At 40.0% G+C, this 23,517-nt stretch overlaps 1 protein-coding gene across 8 annotated transcripts in view; it reads right to left on the bottom strand.

Moving 5' to 3' along the window:
• The window catches only part of RHOH (ras homolog family member H), a 104,421-nt gene that overhangs the window by 74,229 nt on the left and 6,675 nt on the right, over positions 1 to 23,517 (bottom strand). For 5 of the 8 annotated variants that reach the window (XR_002825356.1, XR_002825355.1, XR_002825357.1 and 2 more), the window contains exon 1: positions 20,504 to 21,329. The exons of 1 other annotated variant lie outside the window; for it this stretch is intronic. The gene's annotated coding sequence lies outside the window, so the exon portion shown is untranslated. Of the gene's footprint in view, positions 1 to 14,118; positions 14,452 to 20,503; positions 21,330 to 22,069; positions 22,400 to 23,517 lie in introns of those variants that run through there. 2 more of the 8 variants (XM_023738926.1, XM_023738927.1) reach the window with 2 other exon arrangements.

The raw sequence follows: 23,517 nt of genomic DNA on the forward strand, positions 1-23,517 counted from the left end.
GGTTAAAATGTTGTGGGGTTGTTAACCAATGTCATAAAACAGCATGTGTGTTACTGTTACATGAGAAACTATCTGTTCTGTAAGCCTTCACCTGAAGCACAATAAAATATTAAAAAAAAAAAAAAAAAGTTACGGCTCCTGGTTTAGTCATTGTTTAGTCAAATATGGCACTTTAATACTTAATTTCCATTAAAGATTTAATATTATCTATACTTAGACAAAATAAAAATTTTGTTGAAAAAACTTGGACTGATCTATCTCATAAAGCATAAATTCCATAAATATATCTCATAGAGGTTTTCACTTTAAATTTGCAAGAAATAGTGAAACAATGTGATCCGAGTGCTATTTTGATACCAGTAAACTAGTCTTTTATTTGGTTAACAAAATATTACTCTAACTAAATTCATGCTTCTAATCATCCAAATCAGGTTTTAAAAAAACCCCAAAGCCAAACCCGTGTCATCAAGTCGATTCCAACTCATAGCAACCCTATAGGACAGAGTGGACCTGCCACCTAGGGTTTCCAATGAGTGGCTGGTGGATTCAAACTGCTGACATTTTGGTTAGCAGCCGAACTCTTGACCACTGTACCACCGGGGCTTTGCAGGTTTAAAGAAAGGACTTTTTAAAGTAAAGTTTTCATTAGTAGAGACTAAAAGTAAACAGCTTCCGATTCAAAAAACAAAAAACGCAGCCTCATTGCAGTCAAGTCGATTCCAACTCACAGTGACTCTATAGGACAGAGTAGAACTACCCCATAGGGTTTCCAAGGAGTGGCCGGTGGATTCAAACTGCTGACCTTTTGGTTAGCAGCCGATCAGCTTCTGACTAGCAAGGATAAAGACCACATTTTCATGATCAGGCTTTGGATAATGTAGGTCTGTGTTTTTTGCCTCAATTTCCTCTTTAAAAAACTAAAAATACTGTTTAAAATATAAAAGTCCTCTTTTTAGAAGTACCAAGGAGCTGAAAAAATAATAAGAAACTGCCAAGCAAAACCTAAGAGAAAAGGAGAACCTGGTGAGGGAAGCAGAAGCTTTAGTCCCAAGACACGTGTGAGCTGGAAGACTCAGAGCTGAAAAAGTGAAAAATAATCTGCAGTCTTGATGGTCTCATGGGGCAAGAATGGCAGAAGTCAAAGCCCTGTCCTCCCCACCCCAGGGTGGATAAACTAATGGATCTCACACATACATATTATCTGGGACATCAAAGGGCACACCATCAGGATACGGGTGAATGGGAAATAAACCCACCCTCTCTTCTATTCTCAAGGAACTGGAGGGGACATTACCTAGGCCTTGCTTAGACCAAGGGGGAAATGAAGGGAAGAAGGAAGGAATGGAAGTAAGGAAGAAGCGGACAAGAAAATCTGTCCTTGAGAGATTGTGCCCACAGGCCCACAGGCCTTCACAGGGATTTGCAGCCCAATGCACCTAGCACCTGGCAAACCCAGGCACCTGGCAGAAGTTTTCAAATCCTCTCTAAAGAAAAGCGTCTTCATCCTAGGCCTCGGCTGGGGTTGTTAGGTGCCTTCAAGTTCATTTTCAACTCAGAGTGACAGAGCAGAACTGCCCCACAGAGTTTTCTAGGCCGTACTGTATAGGGTCGCTATGAGTCAGGATTGACTCAATGGCAACAGATTTGATTTTTTGGTTTAGTTTTTACAAAAGCAGATTGCCAAGTCTCCCCGCAACACCCAACCCAGCAAAGCCACCGCGTAGGTTCAAACTGTCAACCTTTCAGTTAACAGCCAAGCACTTAACCACTGCACCACCAACCCACCTAACCTGCTGCTGTTGAGTTGATTCCGACTCATAGCGACCCTACAGGACAGAGTAGAACTGCCCCATAGGGTTTCCAAGGAGCAGCTGGTGGATTTGAACTGCCAACCTTTTGGTTATTAGCTGAACGCTTAACCACTGTACCACCAGGGCTCCATTGCGCCACCAGGGCTCCCTAAATTCATACAAATAATTTTTCAAGGATAGTGGGCAGCACATCATCAAAGACACCGTTTTTATTCCCTTAAGGCATGCATTACTACCTGAAGCAAGAGTGACAAAGGTGAAAGGGAAATTATTTTGGTGTTCAGAATTAGTGTTCTCCTTGTTTCCCCTCCCCCAGCTTGGCATGCTACTCCCTGACACTCTTGATGTCTGATGAAGAGGAATCTTAATGAGTATATTTGTTCCACTTTGAAAGAAAATGGAGAGCCTTATCAGGTAGTTTTCATCAAATTAATGACTTTTCTATGGCTCTTGGCCTCATCTCACAGCCTCAGAATCTTGGTCAATCACCAAGAAGGTATCTGACATTCCAGGTGGAAACTCACTTTAACCAAACTCATGAGATGTGTTTATATACCAGTTCATTTGTTGACCATGAGAAGTGCAACTATCATAAAGACTAGAATTCTGAAACCATCAACCGGTTATGTATATTCCTTTCCCATAAGGAGATCTATTGGAAAGCAAACTATACTGAAAATGTGTCCTGGTCAGCAGGGATTCAGAATGACAGGACTTAGCTGAATAATCTAAGGACATGCTTCAACCTAAAGCATACTTCTTCCTAATAAGGAAGATCTTGTCAATGTGACCAAGATACAGAAAGTCCATTAGCCAAGATTCTTGACAACGCGTGGATAGAAAGTACCAAAGAATGATTCTCATTCTCTCTTGTTGTCTATGCTTCCATGAAAAACAAACCTCCTTCTTTCTGATTAACTCCTCATTATATATATATACTACTCTTGCATAGAACTAAGTGTTCTAGGCCCCTCATTTTTTAAGAAGGACTGTGGCTCAGAAGCATCTGATAAGATCCCCCACGACACTCTTCTTGACCTGGGATAATCAAGAGATCCAGTTTAGGCAAACCCTACCCATAGGGAAATGGCAAATGAAGCAGCTCCTCAATCTCTTAACAGCAAGTTATTCAGCCTCTCTGGGCCTTAGTTTCATCATCTGTAAAACAAGAGGGTTTCATTCCACCTCAAAATGCTATGAAATGTAGATATTCCTCTTATTTCAATACCTCAGATAGAAATACTTTAAACAAGTACTTCCTCTCCTCAAAAGAATATGCGAGGCAAACTAAGTAAAACAAAAGGAATTTTGCCCCGAAAATATGAGGCTGATAAGCCATGCCATCATTTACTGAGTGCCTACAAGGTGCCAGAGAGTTTCACATACGACCTCATTTTATTCTCGCAACAATCCCACATAGTAGATAATATTACCCCCACTTTACAGATGATGTGACTGAGGTGCAGAGAAATTAAATAACTTGTCCCAGTTCACAGCTAAGTGTAGCGGAGCCGGAGCTGACTCGAATTCAGGGCTGTCTAACTAACAAGCCCTGTACTTTACATCACACTTCAGTGCCTCCAATCGTCTCATGAATTGAGGATCAAGAACAAGAGGGCAGAAGGAAGCTAGTAGACAGTATTTAGTTCCTAGGTCAGGTCTTTAGATTTTTCTCTTGAGAGTGAATCCGCAAGATGTTGGGTATATCTGTGTTAAAACACAAATACAGGCATACCTCATTTGATTGTGCCTCGCTTTATTGCACTTCGCAGATACTGGGTTTTTCACAAATTGAAGATTTGTAGCAACCCTGGGTTGAGCAAGTCTATTGACGCTATTTTTCCGACAGCATGTGCTTATTTCATGTCTCTGTATCACATTTTAGTAATTCTCATAATATTTCAAACTATTTCATTATTATTTTATCTGTTATGATGATCTGTGGTCAGTGATCTTTGATGTTACTATTGTAGTTGTTTTGGGGCACCAAGAACCACGCCCATATAAGACAGCAAACTTAATCAATAAATGTTGTGTGCTTTCTGACTGCTCCACTGATCGGCCGTTCCCCCATCTGTCTCCCTCTCCTTGGGCCTCCCTATTCCCTGAGACACAACAATATTGAAATTAAGCCACTGAATGGCCTCTAAGTGTTCAAGTGAAAGGAAGAGTTGCACATCTCTCACTTTAAATCAAAAGCTAGAAATGATTAAGCTTAGTGTGGAAGACATGTGAAAGCCAAGACAGGCCAAAAGCTAAGCCTCTTATGCCAAACAGCCAAGTTGTGAATACAAAGGAAAAGTTCTTGAAGGAAATTAGAAGTGCTACTCCAGTGAACACACAAATGATAAGAAAGGATACATTTAACTTCTTACATTTATAAAAGCCTGGTTTATATGGACCACAACTACCGCAACCTCCACCAGACTGAGTCCAGCACAACTAGATGGTGCCCAGCTACCACCATCAACTGCTCTAACAGGAATCATAACAGAGGGTCCCAGACAGAGCTGGAGAAAAATGTAGAACAAAATTCTAACTCACCAAAAAAGACCACACTTACTGGTCTGACAGAGGCTGGAGAAAATCCAAGAGTATGACCCCCCAGACACCATTTTAACTCAGTATTGAAGTCACTCCTGAGGTTCAGCCTTCAGCCAAAGATTAGACAGGCTTATAAAATAAAACGAGACTAAATGGGAGCACCAGCTCAGGGGCAAGGACAAGAAGGCAGGAAGGGACAGGAAAGCTGGTAATGGGGAATCCAAGGTCGAGAACGGGAGAGTGTTGACATGTCATGTTGGCAACCGATGTCACAAAACAATATGTGTATTAATTGTTTAATAAGAAACTAATTTGTTCTGTAAACTTTCATCTAAAGTACAATTTTAAAAAAAGATAATTAAAAAAAACAGAAAAGAAAGTGAAACAGCATTATTGCTGACATGGAGAAACTTTTAGTGGCCTGGATAGAAGATCAAACCAACCATAACATTCCCTTAATCCAAAGCTTAATCCAGAGCAAGGCCCTAACTCTCTTCAATTCCATGAAGGCTGAAAGAAGTGAAGAAGCTACAGAAGAAAAGTTCGAAGCTAGCAGAGGTTTGTTCATGAGGTTTGAGGAAAGAAGCCGTCTCCATAATATGAAAGTGCAAGGTGAAGCAGCAAGTGCTGATGTAAAAGCTGCAGCAAGTTATCCAGAAGATTTAGCTAAGTGCCTACACTAAACAACAGATTTTCAATGTAGACAAAACAGCCTTATATCAGAAGAAGATGCCATCTAGGACTTTCATAGCTAGAGAGGAGAAGTCACTGCCTGGTTTCAAAGCTTCAACGGACAGGCTGAGTCTCTTGTTAGGGGCTAATGCAGCTGGTGACTTTAAGTTGAAGCTAATGCTCATTTACTATTCTGAAAATCCTAGGGCCCTTAAAAATTATGCTTAATCTAGTCTGCCTGTGCTGTATAAATGGAACAACAAAGCTTGGATGACAGCACATCTGTTTACAACATGGTTTATTTATATTTGAAGCCCACTGTTGAGACCTACCGCTCAGAAAAAAAAAAAAAGATTCCTTTCAAAATATTACTGCTCATTGACAATGTACCTGGTCACCCAAGAGCTCTGATGGAGATGTACAAGGAGATCAATGTTGTTTTTGTGCCTGCTAACAATACAACATCCATTCTGCAGCCCATGGATCGAGGAGTAATTTTGACTTTCAAGTTTTATTATTTAAGAAATACATTTCATAAGGCTATAGCTGCCATAGATAGTGATTCCTCTGATGGATCTGGGCAAAGTAAATTGAAAAACTTCTGGAAAGGATCCACCATTCTAGATGTCATTAAGAACATTCGTGATTCATGGGAGGAGGCCAAAATATCAACATTAACAGGAATTTGGAAGAAGCTGATTCTGACCCTCATGGATGACTTTGAGGGGTTCAAAACTTCAGTGGAGGAAGTAACTGCAGATGTGGTAGAAACAGCAAGAGAACTAGAATTAGAAGTGGAAACCTGAAGATGTAACTGAACTGCTGCGATCTCATGATAAAACTTCAGTGGATGAGGAGTTGCTTCTTACGGATGAGCAAAGAAAGTGATTTCTTGAGATGGAATTTACTCCTGGTGAAGATGCTGTGAATATTGTTGAAATGACAACAAAGGATTTAGAATATTACCAAACTTAGTTGATAAAACAGCGGCAGGGTTTGAGAGTACTGACTCTAATTTTGAAAGAATTTCTGCTGTGGGTAAAGTGCTATCAAACAGCATTGCATGCTACAGAAAAATCTTTTGTGAAAGGAAGAGTCAATTGATGTGACAAATTTCATTGTTGTCTTATTTTAAGATATTGCCACAGCCACCTCAGACTTCAGCAACCACTACTCTATTCAGTCAGCAGCCATCAACATGGAGGAAGATGCTCCACCAGCAAAAAGATTATGACTTGCTGAAGTCTCAGATGATAGTTAGCATTTTTTAGCAATAAAGTATTTTTTAATTAAGGTATGTACATTGTTTTTTTAGACATAATGCTATTGCACACTTAACAGACTACAGTATAGTGTAAACATAACTTTTATATGCACCGGAAAACCAAAAATTTCATGTGACTCGCTTTATTGCGATATTCGCTTTATCACGGTGGTCTGGAACCGAACTCACAATATCTCCAAGGTATGCCTGTATAGTGGGCATTAGAATTGCAGATTAAACAGAATTTCCACCTACTTCTTGGCCATAATTTTATCTACTGATATTCATCGATTTTATCTATTAATTAACCAGCTTTTATTAATTACTTCCTATACACACAACACTGCATATAAAAATTGTGAGAGATTCCTTACTCGCCTGGAATTTAACCTGTTGTGGATGCTCGAATCAGGCAAGTAACAAGTGAAGACATTAGGTACACCTAATTACTTCATTGAGGGCAATGGTGGTTCAGTGGTAGAACTCTCTCTTTCCATGAGGGAGACCTAGGTTTGATTCCTGGCCAATGTACCTCATATGCGCCACACCCATCTGTCAGTGAAGGCTTGTGTGTTGCTATGATGCTGAACAGGTTTCCAGAATAAGATGGACTAAGAAGAAAGGCCTCGTGATCTAATTCCAAAAAATCAACCACTGAACCGCTCTGTAAGGATCACAGTGGTCCAATCCACAATTTATTGGGCAGCATTTTGTTCCATAAGTCAGAAGCCAAACAATTACTTAACTAGGTACACAAAAGAATGAAACAGGCCAGAAACACAATAGGATTTAAGGAGGATGGAAATATGCATGGGCTGGGAAGAACTTATGGAGCAAGTGGGACTTGAACTAGGCTGTGAAGGGAAGGATTTGAAAAGGTGGGAGAGGGGAATGAGCATTCCAGGTCAGCAGAACTGCCCAAGGCCTCACAGAGGAAGTGGCATCTGAAGAGAGTCTCAAGGGGAAAGGAGTTTGACAGGGTAATGAAGGGAAACTGTAGGTGCAAAGGGACAGAGGCCTGGAAGCAAGAGGTGTTTCAGCACCAATAGGTCAGTGCACCTGGACCTCAGAGGATAGTTGAGGAAGTGGTAGGAAATGCAAATGAGAAGATGGACCCCTGTGCCTGTAAAGGATTGGAAGCTGTTTTTGTTCCATGCCATCAAGTCGATTCCAACCATAACGAACCTGTGCGCCAGAGTAGGACTGCCCCATAGCATTTCCTAGGCTATAATGTTTACTGAATCATATCACCAGGTCTTTCTTCTGTGGAGCTGTTGGTTGGGTTCCAACTGCCAACCTTTCGATTAGCAGCCGAGCATAACCCTTGTGCCACCAGGGCTCCTTGATTGGAAAAGATTAAAGGCTTTTGTGTAGGAATACATGCTAAAATTGATGTCTGGGGAAGGTTGATCCAACAGTAAAACATATTCAGGTAAAATGTAAAATGTTTATACCGTTCAACCTTATTGTTGTTGTTGTGTGCCCCCTAGTCGATTCCAACTCATAGCGACCATATATGACAGAGTAGAACTGCCCCATAGGGTTTCCTAGCTGTAATCTTTATGGGAGCAGATCTCCAGGTCTTTTCTCCCACAGAGTCGGTGGTGGGTTGAACTGCCAACCTTTCGGTTAGCAGCCGAGTGCTTATTGAGCGCCCAGTGTACTAATACACAAAGATAAATAAGACATAGTTCCTACTCTTAAGAAGTTCACTCTCCAGTGGGAGAAGACCAACAATTACAAGATAGAGTAAGCTGTTCATTAATTTAAAATATGACACTATGTGTGGCAGGCATTGCTAGTTTTCTACCCAATATCCATGCCTCTCTATTCCTTAGGAATAGAATCCAATTTCATTTACAAGACAATGTGCAAAGCCTCAGGCAATAGATGGTGCTTGGTCTAGGCCAGTGTTTCTCAACCTTTATTTCATTATCACCCCCGCTAACCCAAGCATTGTAGCCACTTTTTTTTCATAATCACTTCACCCATGAAATTTTAATACCACAGATAGACTATGTATCTGTTCATGCACTGCATGTATATCTGTTTCGTATATATAAAAAGTAAGATTTTTTCAGCACCCCCTTCAAAAAATATTCTCCCCCTTAGGAATGATATCAACACCCTCACTACAGCCACCTTATAATCTACTACCAACCCCACTATCTCTCCATCCCCCACTCCTCTCCCCATTAAGAATGCACGGTATGAGCTGTTCTATTTCCTGTTACCCCACCTCCCTCACAGCTGAGGTGGTCAAGTAACCCAGTTCTAGCCAATGATACTGAAGCTGACATCTGCTTGGAAGTTTTCTGGGAAAATCCTTGTTCTCCTGGAAAAAAAAACAGCCACTGCCACTTCAGCTTCCTTCCCACCTCCACCCAGCCCCACCTCTCTCAAAGCAGACGCAGTGCTGGAAACTGTAGCAGCCATCTCAAAACCATGAAGAAAAACGGTCAAAGAGAACTACAGAGAGAGTATCATTGAGCCACTGTGTGCCAGCAACACATATCTCCAGACTGCTTGTTACGTGAGGGAAATAAATCCTTATTTTTTAAGCTACTGTTAGTCAGGTATTGTATACCTTGCAGCTGAAAGCATTTCTAACTGATACACTGACTATCTCATGAGCTCTAGCTGTCCTAGTATCATTGTGAGAGTTCTTGTTACACCAAAACACAGAGAAAGAAGCGTGCACAAAAACTAGCAAAAAATGTAATCAGGAATATTACACAAATCAAACATGAGGTTTCACTTACATGTTTAAAAAGAAAACTTGCTCCTTCACTAAACTAATCAACTTTTCAAATAATTTCTAAATATCCCAACTAATATTTGGCATTTGAAACTAAGAAACTTTTAGCTATTTGGTATGACTGTATAGAGAAAGGGCCATGAAAGGCTACAAGATAATCTTCCTTCTTTATACCAAAATGAATATGTGTATCTTTATTCATCTAATAGGTATGTCTCTTAAAATGTTCATAAATCAGTTGTTTTTAAATTGAATATTTACGATGAGTAAGGAAAATGTGTTTCTTAAAAGATTCTTCTGGAAATCTTTCCACATGTTAAAATTTTCTAAATACCATTGGTATTCACCACTGAAATATTTTCTATTTTGCTTAAATTCTGATATTACCAAAAAAAACCTTGCCATCAAGTCGATTCTGACTCACAGCGACCCTGCAGGACAGAGCAGAACTGCCCCATAGGGTTTCCAAGGCGTGGCTGGAAGATTCGAACTGCCCACCTTTTGGTTAGCAGCCAAGCTCTTAACCACTGTGCCCCCAGGACGCCTATCAAGGTAAAAGACCCAAAAAACTCAAAATCCTTCTAAATCTTAGTAGATGAGATTTAACTGTAGACTTAGAGTTTTCAAACAAGAGGTTTGTTTTGAAATGTCAAAATAATTATAAAATCAAATTTATTTTACTAGTTTCATTATTAACCTCATATCATAAATTGGCTTTCTTTTTATAAGGTTTGATAAGGCTTATTAATCTTTTTTTATTATAAAAATAATACATACTCGTTACAGAAAATATAGGAAAAAAAGAAAAACATTAAAAACTCATATGTAATCTTACCACGCATTAGAAAATAACTTTTAACATATTGGTTTATTTACTTCCATATTTTGAATTTGTGTGTAAAATATGTATACAGGCCTTTTTTAAACCAAAAATGTATAGTTTTATATTCAGATTTTTTTTACTTGTCATTAAACATTCTTCAAAAATAATATTTAATGAAAGTTTAATGAACTGAAAGATAATTTATTTAACCGTAAGATCTTTCTGTTGGACATTTGAGGTGGTTTTTAGGTTTCTCTATTACAAAAAAAAAAAATTGTGTTGAATAGCCTTGCTTTCATAATAAAATACCTTACTGTTTTCTTAGGAATAATTCCTAGAAGTGATCAAAGGCTATGATCATTTAAGGCTATTCATTAATACTCCCCAAATGCTTGCATTTTTTGAAATTCTGAAGAGAGGCCTTTTTAAAACCATGTAAAACAATTCAAAATAATACCTTAGAACAGAGCATATTAAGTGGTGAGAAGAAGGAATCACTTGGCTCTTTTTTCTCACTAGTTGGTGATATTGTTTATAAATTGTACTTTAGCCAATCGTTTATAGAAAAAGAAAAAACTTGATAATAATATCAAAGTTTTTACCCAAACCCTAAAAACTGTAAAAGCAACTGAATTTTGTTATTTATCTTACTTTTCATCAGTTATCAGTTTGTTACTAAGTAGCATTTAAGAGTTGTTACGCACCCTCAGAACTGACAAAGAAAACATTACATATGTATATGTTTATATATATTTATGTTTATAAATATATTTATATTATAATTGATAAAATAATGAATTACATACCTGTTGAGAAATAAGATAAGTCATGCCCAAATTTATAAAAAAAGGAGTACAACATTTAGACTCTAAATAGCGTGGATGAATGTAGGAAAACTTAAAAAGTACGATCATTCAAGCCCTCAGAGGAAAGTTTAAGATAATGTAACTTATCTGGTTATGGGTCAAACAAAAGAAAAGGTGAATGCGAACTGCAGCTGAAAACACTGGGGATTTCTTTTCACAAGGACAAAATTGCATCGTCTATAGTTTTTCAACTGAAAACCATGAGTCCGGCCCCTGTTCTAAGAGGCCCTTTTGTCGTTCCTCCCATAGATGTGTGCGATAGGTCTCTCCTGGATGACATGTCGTATGAGCTGCCCTTGGGGAAATCCAAAACCATTGGTTTGGGATTTGAACTTTCCATCCAAGTTTTACACCACCCACATATTTTCATAGCTCTAGAATTTAACAGAAACATTGCCACAATCTATATTTTAGTTGTTTTCCCTGAGATGTAGAGGGCAAACGAAAAGAAAAGATAGCAACAAGCTTCAGAAAAGATACCCATATTTGCCTTTTCTTAATTCAAATAATCCTTTTAAGCATTTTTATTACATTAGTAAGCAATGTTTACTTTAAGCTTCTTTCTACAGATGTGCACATCTTGGAGGGAAAGCACTGGAATGATGGTATTTTGAATGCATAAAAACTTAATTAGATAAACTTAATTATAAAAAAATGCACACAAACGTATTTAAGTTAAAAGGCATATGCCACATGTGCAACAAAGAACACTTTTTACTGTTACATTTTTAAAAGCCAACATTATTACAAATATTTCTCTGATATTTCCAGATATTCTGTTTATAGGAATATATTGATCATATTATTTTCACAGATGTAGGAAATTGTGGTAGAGTCAATATGTAAGGTTTTTCTGCCTTCTCGCCTCCTATTTCCTGTACATACTCCCTACACTCCCTCATCACCACCAGAGAAAGGAAGACGGTCAATATAAATTTCAGCAAGTTACGGCCCAAAGATATCAGAGTTTGAGGAAAATCAGGTTTTATCAAAAGAAAGTACAGTACATCAAAGGGAATTTCTGTAGCAGTTCCAATCCACCAGCTGCTCCCTGGAAACTCTGTGGGGCAGTTCTACTCTGTCCTATAGGGTTGCTGTTAGTTGGAATCGACTCGATGGCAACTTTTTTTTTTTTTTTAAGGGTTTTGTAGTTGATGACGGTGGTTTTATATCATGTAAAATTTGAATTCAAATATATGGTTTTCCCTTTCCTTGTTAGAAAGAGGAATCACAGGCATTCTTTACATTTATCCACCACGGTTGGAGGTCATTGTCAGCTCACAACCGGAACAAAGACAGGCAAAAATTCTTGTTACAACTGAGAAAAAAATGCAAGAAAGGAAAGAAAAGTTTCATGTGTGGGATGTGAACTTAGCAGTGCTGGAGAAGTGATAGCTAGACCAGAAGTGAGGAAAGACAAAGGAAAAAGTAAGGATTTTGCCCGGTGCATGAACCCCTGAAAGCAAAGAAAAGCAGCAGGAAAGAGACATGTTCTGGTTAGGTCCCTGCATCAGCTGCTCAGTTGTTAGGTGGAGTGAGGAAGCTGGGGAAGCAATATCCAGGGGATAAAAGGGGTAGACAGCTTCCTCCTAGCCTTTGGTGTTCATGGAATATTCCTGTTTTGAAGCCTGTAACTGAGGATCGTACGATGCAGTAGTATTATTAAAACATACGTTGAAATTGTCAGGAAACCTGGTCATGGGTGTAGAATAATTAAAATGGTTGTAGAAGTTGAGGTGAACTAATTACTTGGATATATTGTTATAGATTTTCTACCTCAACGACAGTGTAGTGGGTTGAATTGTGTCCCACAAAAAGATATGTTCAAGACCTATCCCCCCAACTCATTGCCGTCAAGTCCATTCCAACTCATAGTGACCCTATAGGAAAGAGTAGAACTGCCCCACAGGGTTTCCAAGGCCGAAAATCTTTATGGAATCTGACTGCCACATCTTTCTCCCGTGGAGTGCCTGGCAGGTTCGAACTGCCAACCTTTCAGTTAGCAGCCAAGCACTTAATGACTGCACCACCAGGGATCCTTCCTAACTCCCCAGTACCTGTGAATGTGACCTTATTTGGAAATAGGTCATATTAAGATGTGGTCATACTGGATTAGAAACCCATCGCCATCAAGTTGATTCCAACTCATAGCAACCCTATAGGACAGAGTAGAACTGCCCCATAGTGTTTCCAAGGATCAGCTCATGGATTCGAACTGCTGACCTTTTAGTTAGCAGCTGAGCTCTTAACTACTGTGCCACTGGGGTCCTTACTGGATTAGGGTAGGCCCTAAATCCAATGACTGGTGTCTTTATAAGAGAAAGGAGAAGGAGGTTTGGATACAGAGACACAGAGAGGAGAATGACGTACAAAGACAGAAGCAGAAATTGAGAGCGATGCATCTACGAGCCAAGGAACACCAAGGATTGTTGGCAACCACCAGAAGCTAGGAGAGAGGCATGGGACAGATTCTCCCTCAGACTCTGCCTGCCAACACTATTATTACAGAATTCTAGCTCCAGAATAAATTTAAGAGAATAAATTTCTGTTATGTTAAGCCAATCAGTTTATAGTAATTTGTTGTAGCAACCCTGGGAAACTAGTACAGATTTACACTTCTCACACTATCCCAGGCCAAGAGAACCCTGACTTATATTTACACATACATTTTTTCTTTAGGGTTGAGGATGTGGTGTATTTCCCCTTCCCACCCTGTGGCTCCCCAACTCTACGGCCATGACATGATAACATGATCTCATCTTACCACTTTCAGCAGAGTTGGCTAATTTAAACAGATAGGTTTGGGGTAAGAAGACTTAGGCCCTATCACAGTCCCAGTGGACAGGAGATTAACAAAGGCAGGAGCTTTCAACCAAAGACACTCATTTCCCTGAATTACAAGTCAGGCACCCACTAACGGCAGAGGGTCAACCGGGTTTCTGTGGTCAAAATGCTACACAGGAAGAGAACTCTCTCCGAAGTCATCAGGGCCCAACCAGATGCTCAGCTTCAGAGAGGAAAACTTACATCTTCCACTCAGAAGAAAGTGCATTATGCTAAAAGTAGCCTGGCTGGGTATCCAATAGTCACAGAGGGGCATCAGTTGGCTCCACACACCACTCACTACCCTCTGGAGTTTCAAATCTGTATTTACAACCTGCCTCATTTATTGTACCACCTATGATATCAAATAACAGTAGATAAGACATTAAAGTAAAATCTTGAAAGACTGCTTTCCCAAAGAGGAATTGACCCTTGTTTCATATATGAGAATTCAGAATTAAGACCTTAGAACACTAGGCACATATTCTCTGAAAGGAATGAACTCTAGGCTCACACGCTTACTCAATTTAAGGACCCAGTGCTATAAGTCTATATACCTCTCCACCATCTTGTCTTCATTTCAGCCATCAGCTGGAGTCAGCATTTCTGTCTTTAAGGGCTAAATCCGACAACGGCAATAACCAGAACTTTCTCAGCCTCTGCAATGCCTCCTCTGATGTACTGACAGCCGTTTAGGTAGGAGTTCTTAACATGAGGTCTGTGGAGCCTGGGAGTCCGTGCATGGGCTTTAGAGGGTCCATGAGGGGGACCCAAATTCCCAGTCATTGCACCTCACGTGTAGTCACAATCCGTCAGTGGAGGCTTGCGCATTGCTGGGATGCTGAACAGGTTTCAGTGGAGCTTCCAAACTAAGACAGACCAAGAAGAAAGGCCTGGCAATCTACTTCTGAAAAATTAGTCAGTGAAAACCCTATGGATCACAACAGTCTGATATGCAACCAATCATGGGGATGGCACAGGATTGGGCAGCATTTTGTTCAGCTGTGCATGAGATTGCCATGGGTCGAGGGCCAACTCAATGGCAACTAACAACAACAAATCCCTTAAAATTGTATGCCAAATGGGCACATTCCTGTATACGTGCTTTTTCTCAAGGAGAGAGTTTTTCATTCTTATCAGGTTCTCAAAGGAATTTGTGACTAAAAAAGTGGCTAGGAAACACTGCTTTAAAGTGTAAGCAAATCAGTCCTTGAAAAATCCTATTAGATGGGCACTAGGACAGTCAGCAGGGGTGCTTGTTGAAAGAAGACTGACTTCAGGTGTCAATCTCTTGCACATCCAACAGACCCTGCATTGTGCCTCCAGTATGAAGAAGGGTTGTTGAGTAAGTCCTTGATTTATCACACCATGTCCCAAGAGACTAGAGGCCCTGATGACGGGCAATGTGAAAAATTCTTTAAAGTACGAGAATCATCTGCAGTGTAAAGTTAGAAGACCCCAAAATATTAAAGGCCATTTAAGATCTTATTACAATTACTAAAATTCTTCTAAAGCCAGGTGAAGTAGATAATCTTAGTATCACAGCTTCTGCTACAGTGATGTTTACTTTCAATATGTTTATTTTGTGATATATTGTTGTTATGGCATATGTCTAATTGTTATGACTATTTTAATTGCTACAGTGCCATATATAAAGTACTACATTTCAAAAATATATATACTTTCTTTCCTTCTTTAATGTAATGTTATCATACCCTAAAACCCAAGGTGTTTTCTGGACTTATTATTACACCTACTTTCTATTCAGTGTTTATTCTTAATTACCACCTCCCAGCGGTTTGAAACCACCACCCATTTCTCAGTTTGTCATACTGTGGTAGCTGACTTGCTGCTATAATGCTGGAAGTTATGTCACTAGTTGTCATGGTTTGAATTATGTCCCCCAAAAAATGTGTGTATCAATTTGGCTAGGCCATGATTCCTGGTACTGTGTGATTTTCCTGTATGTTGTAAACCTGCCTCTATGATGTTAATGAGGGAGGATGGGTGGCAGTTGTGTTAGTAAGGCAGGACCTGATCTATAAGACTGGATTGTGTCCTGAGGCAATCTCTGGAGATATAAAGGACAGAAGTGAGCAGTGAGACAGGGGGACCTCATACCATCAAGAAAGCAGTGCCAGGAGTAGTGCGCGTCCTGTGGACTGGGGTCCCTGCGCAGGGAAGCGCCTAGTCCGGGGGAACACTGAAGAGAAGAAGGCCGACAGAGAGACAAAGCCTTCCCCTGGAGCTGAAGCCCTGAATTTGGACTTTTAGCCTACTTTGACTGTGAGGAAATAAACTTCTCTTCATTAAAACCATCCACTTGTGGTATTTCTGTTATGGCAGCACTAGACGACTAAGACACTGGTATTTCAAACATCAGCAGGGTCACACATGGTGGACAGGTTTCAGCAAAGCTTCCAGATGAAGACAGACTAGGAAGAGAGCTCAGGCAATCTACTTCTGAAAATTAACCAACAAAAACTCTACGAATCGTAACAGAATATTGTCTGATATAGTGCTGGAAGATGAGCCTCCTAGTTTGGAAGGCACTCGAAATACACAGTGGCCGCAACAATGTACTGAAGCATACCAATGATCGTGAAGATGGTGCAGGAAGGGCAATGTTTCATTCCGCTGTATATAAGCATTTTAGTGGCTCTTCATACACATTGCCAAATTTTCATATTTGCTATTTTACAGGAAAAAACATCTGGCTATCTACTTTTGAAAATTAGCCAATGCATTTTAAAACTGTAGCATTTTATACAGTTCTTCAGTGGTGTGCTAGTAAATGGTAAACAACAGGATCTCCAAAATAAAGGGTGAGCCTGATTTATAGTGTTTGCTGATTTCCATGGTGTAAACACTCCCACCATGGCCAATTTCAAGCTAGTAACATGGCATCACTGAACACAGAGTTGGAAAGAGATGCTTGTTACATACTATTTCCATCATAGCGATTAATAGAAGTAAATAACTTCAAGATCATAGATAATGGCAAAACATAGTCAATAGTTGGGAAATGATCAGTTTTGAATATTTGTTACCTTTGTTTTTAATACAATTTATTTCATTATAGGTTTATATAATTCAATTGTTAATGGTGGTGCAGTGGTTAAGAGCTACAGCTGCTAACCAAAAGGCCGGCAGTTGGAACCCACCCGCCAATCCTTGGAAACCCTGTGGGGCAGGCAGTTCTACTCTGTCCTAGAGGGTCGCTATGAGTCGGAATCGACTCAGAGATAACAGCTTTTTATTGTTTTTGTCTTTTTGGTGTTTAACAACTGACTTGCAAAATTTCTGAATATACTACAATCAGCTTTTACAAAAGAATATAGGCTGGCTCCAGCACACCACTGCAGATAGCTCACCTGATATTTTGCAGGTGCACATCTTCTTTTTTCACTGAAGCCATTGAAAATGTACTTTATTCCCATCTGTGTGCCACCAACAGTAACTATGCTTTTAGTTTAGCAGATTAGAATATAATGGGAAAAAGAAGGATAGAGTGGGAGATCTGTCTCCTATCTGGGTCAATTAATTCTGCCCACTCACCCCCAATTTGGACAATACTCTCCTTGGGTGAATGCTTCCACTTTTTTATGCTCGCATTTAATCCTCATTCATAATGAAATCAGAATGTAAGTGAAATTTGGAAACCTGCTTTTTTAACTTATCAGCTTATCAAATACATTCTCATAACTATCATAATTATGATACATTTTACTGCTGTTTTTCCATGAGGTCACCTATACAAACTACTAAATCATTTACTTGCTCAAGCACTGGACTGAATGGATGCCTATAAGCAGTTGCCACGGCAAATGTGATGAGAACCATACTGCATGTTACTTAACCACTCTCTTCTTTGGTTTTCTTTTCTACGAAATGGGGAAGAGGTCAGTGCTGACTTCAGTTTTACAATAACTAAGTAGAGAGATAAGAAGTCTCCAACTTATGCTCTAAGAATCCATTGAGCATTCAGTCATGCTCTGAAATCTTCAAAAGTAATTCGTCAATATACTATTTTAATGGAAAAGAGGAACGGGAAAGTGATTTGGAACTTTCTTCCTGAAAGCAAATCCCTTTCTACGGGTTTTCCCTGAGTAATAACAAATAGCTTTTCTAGAATAAAACACTTCAGGGTTTTTAAAGAAATGGAGTCCTACATTTGCACGTTAAAATGTAAATATGGTTGGCAAAAACCACAAGCATGTTCACATCCTTGACTCAGTAATTCCACTTTCAGGAATTCAAGCTAAGGAATAAATTTAAAAGAGGGAAAACATTTTCTGCGTGCTTATATAAATCACAATAGAAAGAGGATCAGTTTGTCTCATTTCAGCACTTGCTCAACTTATCATTTCGGTCCTTGGGACCCTGACAGGAGAATTCTGAATGAATGGCTCCCAAACGCCCACCTGCAGAACAGCTGCCTCGAAATCACTTGGGGTGTGGGGAAGGGAGAGACCGAGGAACGTGTTTTTTATCCCTCAGATTCCTGGACCCCATTCCAAGGCTGGGGTGGGATACATGAGAATTCTTATTTTTAAAAGATCCCCAAGTGGTTTTGATGTCCAGCCAGTTTAGGAACCACTCTTCCAGGCCAGAACCAGACAAATCAACATCTTCTCTGAACAATTGTCCATATCCAGAGAAGAGTGTGACAACTTCATGTGCAAGGCATCAAGAAGTTGCTCAGGTATTTAAGCAGCTGCTAGGGTCAAAATGACTAAATAGCCAAGAAGGAGGAGCCATATGTATCTGACACCCTTCCACCTCCCTTTATTCATCATTTCCGTCTCTGATACGCCCTCCTTGCTCTCACTGCCTCCCCAGCACCCAATACCGTCGTGCTGCCTTTTAGCCCCCACTTTGACACCCCATCCTGATTTGTACCCACCCTTTTTCATACACAAAGGCCCAAATTTTCCTTCCCTATTATATCAGTGGGGCTCTAGAAGGAAAAGTCCCTGGGTGGCACAAATGATTTGTACTCAGCTGCTAACCAAAAGATTGGCAGTTTGAAATCACCCAGCAGCGCCACAGAAAAAAAAGGCCCGAAGATCTGCTTCCGAAAAGTCACAGCCAAGAAAACCCTATGGAGCACAGTTCTGTTCAGTAACACAGGGGTTCGCCACGAGTCAGAATCAACTTGAAAGCAACGGGTTTGGTTTTTGGTTTTCTAGAAGGAAAACAATTTTATTATCTGACTCATCTGTACACATAATTGAGAATCCCTTGCATAATTAACACACCAGCAGTATTTGTGTTTTTAAACGGCGATTTACTAACACAAAACAATCTTCAATCCAGAGAGTAGAACAGAGAAACAGGATGCTTTTAGTCTTGGCTTTCACCCACGCCCATGCATCGAGAACCCAAATAAAGCATTTTGGGCACCCGTCATCAAAATTAAACTCCTGAATAGAAATGGATTTTTAGCTGCGCCTTGCTAGCATTGAAAAAAAAAAAATCATAGAATTAAATTATTTCAGTTAAGTAGCCAAGGAGGAAGAGTCTCTCTGCCTCTAATTCCAAACACCTCTATAATTCCACGCAAAGCGTTCAGAGAGCAACAGCAACCACAGATACAGGTACTCGGAAGAGTTCGCCTATAAGCCTGACAAACTGGTACGGAAAGGCTTGAAAGAACAGTTTCTAATCTTCCTTCCCTTCTTTCACATGCAGTATCGCTATAAAACACTCAAACCTCATGGCTGGTCCATAATCAGTGCTTGAAAAATGTTAACTCCCAACCTTCACCTGTCACCCCCACTTTAAAAGAAAAATTGTCATAAAAAAGTTAGTTTACAGATTATCTTACTCCCAAGGAAGGAATCATATCGTTTTTATGTTTGTATCCACGGCTAAATTCTTAATAAGAATCATAGTAGCTACATTTATTGAGAGTTCATTTTATGCTAGGCCTTTAGGCTAAATGCTTTAGATATTTTTATCCTATTTTATTCCTAACTTCTGAGGTAGGTATTTTCAGATATTATTACTGTTGTTATCATTACAGCTACATTACAGATTTTTTTTAAATCCAAGGAGTGAGAAGTTAAGTAACTTGTCCAAGGTTCCCATAGCTCAGAAGCAATAGAACCAGGATTCAACACAAGGTAATCTGGCTTTAAAGTCTAGGTTCTTACCTATCATATTGTTTGTTTGTTATATGGATGCCAACATGTCATGATCCAGAAAAAAAGGACTCTAAATTATTATAATATACAGACTCCCTAGAGGAAAGACCACAGAAAGCAGCAGCAGCATATCCATAATATCTCATTCAGGCATGCAAAGAAAGTAACATATTTCATGAAATTTTTGAATTAGCTTTTAGGAATAGAGACTTGCTTGTAATCTGTCAACCAACTCATCTTCCCAAGAGGAAGGCAACTTTAATTACCAGATGATTGAAGGGCCTCCTTAAAACGTAGTAACCACAAACGGAGTTCTTCTGACTAGTATCCCAAGTCACACAAACACTTCTCTGCATAAACGGTGTACTAAGGGAAGACAGAAGCGCCTGGGTGGTGCAAACGGTTAACATGCTCAGCGGCTAACGGTTGGAGGTTTGAGTACACCTGGAGGCATCTTGGAAGAATGGCCTGGAGTTCTACTTCTGAAAAATCAGCCATTGAAAACCCTATGGAGCACAGTTCTACTCCGACACACGTGGGTCAGGATCAACTCTACAGCAACTGGTAAGGGAAGACAGTGAAGGGCAAGTGGGAGACCACAGATGTGGAGATGCCTAAAGGAGCCCCAAGAATGAAGGTGCAAAGATCGCCAGACTCCCCATCACAGCTGTGAAAGCTGAAAAGGAGTCTAATGGTATAAGAAGATTAGAAAACCATTAAATGGAGCCCATTCTCCTCAGTGGCCCCTCAAAGTTCTCTATGACCCGTCCACACACTAACTTTCCAAACTTACCGCCTGAAAATTCATAAAACAAATTTTCCTCTCTTCTTGGAGCGGTCTCCTGAAGTAGGCTACTCAGCTGCAGTCAATCTCATCTTTGTGCTTTTGCCCACACATCCTCCCAGTCTGAACTCAACTTCCCCTTCCCCATCTATTTAAACCTCACATCCGTCCAGGCCCAGGCCTTCCTGACTAGTTCACCCTAAGTCCCCTTCTCAGAACTCTTGTAACTCTTAAAGCTTATGTCACCCATTCATCACTTAAGTCCCACCTTGTGCTGCTTCCTAAATTTACTTCTTACCATGACTACTAGATAACAAGTCCTTCCAGGTAGAGATGTCTTTATATTTCTTGTATATCTTCCACAGCACCATCTTAGAGTCTCATCAATAAGCAATAATCAACTACTTGTTGCTTGCTTGAATGCTTCAATGGCAGCTTTAATTTCGTAAAGCACCTAAAACTAGTGATTTCCCAAACTTTATTTAGTTACAACCTAGACTACTTATTAGTATGTCCCCAAATTCAACCTTCTCATAAAACTAAATTTAATTTTAAAATATATACTTATACATCATATATCACTTCTAGTAAGAGGACATTAGTGCTGGCAACAGATGAAACAAGCTAGGAACTTCTGATCCAAATCTACATCATTTGGATTTTGGTACTGTTTCTTTTCTAAACTAGAAAATTTTTAAATTCATATTTGCAAAATTTAGAGCATCTTTAACTTTCTTTAATCAAGCATTGTGTGATATTTACACTACTCATGTATCTGAGCTCAGTTATAGTCAGTCACAAGCATATGAATTCTCTAGGAGAATATCTAGAAAACCAAAAAGCCAACTATTATAACTTTCAATGCTTCAAGAACTACATGCTCCTTGCTCAGACTTTGTTGGGGGTAGATATCAGAACACCCCCCCTGTAATGGATTGAATTGTATCCCCCAAAAATGTATGTCAACTTGGCTAGGCCATGATGCCCAGAATTGTGTGATTGTCCACCATTTTGTCATCTGATGTGATTTTCCTATGTGTTGTCAAATCCCACTCTATGATGTTAATGAGGCAGAATTAGAGGCAGTTATGTTAATGAGGAAGGATTCAATCTTCAAGATTAGGTTGTATTTTGAGTCAATCTCTTTTGAGATATAAAAGAGAGAAGCAAGCAGAGAGATAGGCAGACCTCCTACCATCAAGAATGCAGAGCTGGGAGCAGACTGTGTTCTTTGGACTTGGGGCCCTTGCACTGAGAAACTCCTAGACCAGGGGAAGACTGATGACAAGGATCTTCCCCTAGAGCTGACTGAGAGAGAATGGCTCAGTCCTCTGAAGCTGGCGCCCTGAGTTCAGACTTCTAGCCTCCTAGACTGTGAGAGAATAAACTTCTGTTAAAGCCCTCCACTTGTGGTATTTGTTATAGCAAATCTAGATAACTAAGACACCCCACCCCTATTAGTTGGTTTCATAATTTACAACAGATAGAAGAGGGTAGCCTAGAGTAAAGCTACAAAAAATTAGAAAGTGTCCCTTTGATACTGAAGAAATACTTTAAAAGAAGCAAAAGTCTTACCTGTTGTGGAATGCCAAAGAAATTTGTTGACACCAAAATGACTGACTCCGGAAGTCAAATTTGTTCAGAGAAGGTGGGTAAAAACAAAAGCAACCTGGGCCCTTTCACCTTTGTGATTTCCTTCTAGTATCAATATTTACCCACTCCCTAAGAATACAACCGATTGACATTTGAAGAGCTAAAAAATAAGAGTTGGACTGGTAAATAATCCAACCCAAGATATTGGGTTAGCGTGCATGGTGTCTGGGGCAGCAAGAAGAATCCAATGTGACAAAAGAGATTAGCAAGTTCCTGTGCTGAAGTCAATTTCCTGTAGCTGGTTTCTCCGCAGTGGGGGTTTCATTTATGTGAGTTTAGGGATGTAAGTGTGTGTGTACATGTGTGCATGTTTCTCTCCATGAGAATATGAAACTTCCCCAGATAAGAGGCAAAAGAAGGCCTTTGCTGCATGGCTGGGTTTGTGTTTAATTTATCCGGCCCCCAGCCCCCTGGGCCATTTTCCTCACTCTCCTCCCCCATTTTCCACCAGCAAATCACCTACACAAGACTTCACTAATTGGTCTTGATTAATTTAAGCTTAGGGAGAAAAAACACCTTAGAACTTACCCTTCAGCTTAGTGATCACACTATGGAGGGAAAACCGTAGGGGCGTCGTTTTGGTTTGGTTTATTAATAATTACTAAATAATAATTTGGAAAGAACATAATCAGCCACATGGAGAACTCAAGCAGCCCCATCATGCATTCACGCTTTTATGGGCACCTGTGTTGTAAGATACTTCACTATGACTTGTTTCAGACTCCTCAGAGTTTCATTATTTGCCTAAAAAGACAAATTTACTTGTTTCGTTCTTCTGAGCAATCCAGGTGTACAGACCATCTGCAACTATTTAGACGATAGCTGTGTTGCCTAAACCCACAGATTTAACTTTCATGATATGATCTTACTCCTTGTGCCTAAGATCCCAGAATAATAATCAGTGCTACTGCCCAGGGTGATATCTTGGTCAGCATACCTATGTGCCATAAGGATAAAGTCGATCACATTCAGGTCCACAAACATTTATAGAGTACCTATTATGTGCAAGTCACAGTGGTGGGTTCTGGGGCGGAGGTGGGGAACATAAAGATGTACAAGATGGAATCTCTTATTACGGTCAAAGTCAAGTGAAGGAGAGAGACAAGAACATAAAGGAGATGCTGTGGGTTGGGATCTGTTGAAGTCCCAGACCTCCCACAAAGAGTCCTGGGACATCAAAAACAACAACGACAACAACCAGCTGCCACGGAGTCAATTCTGACTCACGACGACCCCGTCCATGTTAGAGGAGAACTGCTCCATAGGGTTCTCGTGGCTGTGACCTGTCAGAAGCAAATCGCCAGGCCTTTCTTCTGAGGGGTCTCTCGGTGGGTTCAGCTGCCAGCCTTTCAGTTAGCAGCCAAGCACTT

Source organism: Trichechus manatus, unplaced genomic scaffold (assembly GCF_000243295.1).
Source record: "Trichechus manatus latirostris isolate Lorelei unplaced genomic scaffold, TriManLat1.0 scaffold00126, whole genome shotgun sequence".
NCBI classification, from domain to species: domain Eukaryota; kingdom Metazoa; phylum Chordata; class Mammalia; order Sirenia; family Trichechidae; genus Trichechus; species Trichechus manatus.